This window comes from Neophocaena asiaeorientalis, unplaced genomic scaffold (assembly GCF_003031525.2).
Source record: "Neophocaena asiaeorientalis asiaeorientalis breed wild unplaced genomic scaffold, Neophocaena_asiaeorientalis_V1.1 scaffold28, whole genome shotgun sequence".
In the NCBI taxonomy this organism is placed as follows: Eukaryota; Metazoa; Chordata; class Mammalia; order Artiodactyla; family Phocoenidae; genus Neophocaena; species Neophocaena asiaeorientalis.
In genome coordinates this window covers 164775-165715 of record NW_020173400.1, presented here as the reverse complement: position 1 = coordinate 165715, position 941 = coordinate 164775, and positions in this window count along the sequence as shown.

Genomic DNA, 941 nt, shown 5'->3' with positions numbered 1-941 from the left:
CAAAAGAAAACTGGAGTAGCAATTCTCATATCAGACAAAATAGACTTTAAAACAAAGATTATTACAAGAGACAAAGAAGGACACTACATAAAGATCAAGGGATCAGTCCAAGAAGAAGATATAACAATTGTAAATACTTATGCAGCCAACATAGGAGCACTTCAATACATAAGGCAGATGCTAACAGCCATAAAAGGAAATTGACAGTAATACAGTCATAGCAGGGGACGTTAACACCCCCCTTTCACCAGGGGACAACTCATCAAAAATGAAAATAAATAAGGAACACAATCTTTAAAAGATACATTAAACAAGATGGACTTAATTGATATTTATAGGACATTCCATACAAAAACAACAGAATACACATTCTTCTCATCTTCATGGAACATTCTCCAGGATAGATCATATCTTGGGTCACAAGTCAAGCCTTGGTAAATTTAGGAAAATTGAAATCGTATCAAGTATCTTTTCTGACCACAATGCTATGAGACTAGATATCAATTACAGGAAAAAATCTGTAAGAAATTCAAACACATAGAGGCTAAACAACACATTACTTAACAACGAAGATGTCACTGAAGAAATCAAAGAGGAAATCAAAAAATACCTAGAAACAAATGACAATGAAAACACGGTGACCGAAAACCTATGGGATGCAGCAAAAGCAGTTCTAAGAGGGAAGTTTATAGCAATACAATCCTACCTTAAGGAACAAGAAACATCTCAAATAATCAACCTAACCTTACACCTAAACCAATTAGAGAAAGAAGAACAAAACAAACCCCAGAGTTAGCAGAAGGAAAGGAATCATAAAGATCAGATCAGAAGTAATTGAAAAAGGAATGAAGAAAACAATAGCAAAGATCAATAAAATTAAAAGCTGGTTCTTTGAGAAGATAAAATTGATAAACCATTTGCCAGACTTATCAAGAAAAAAA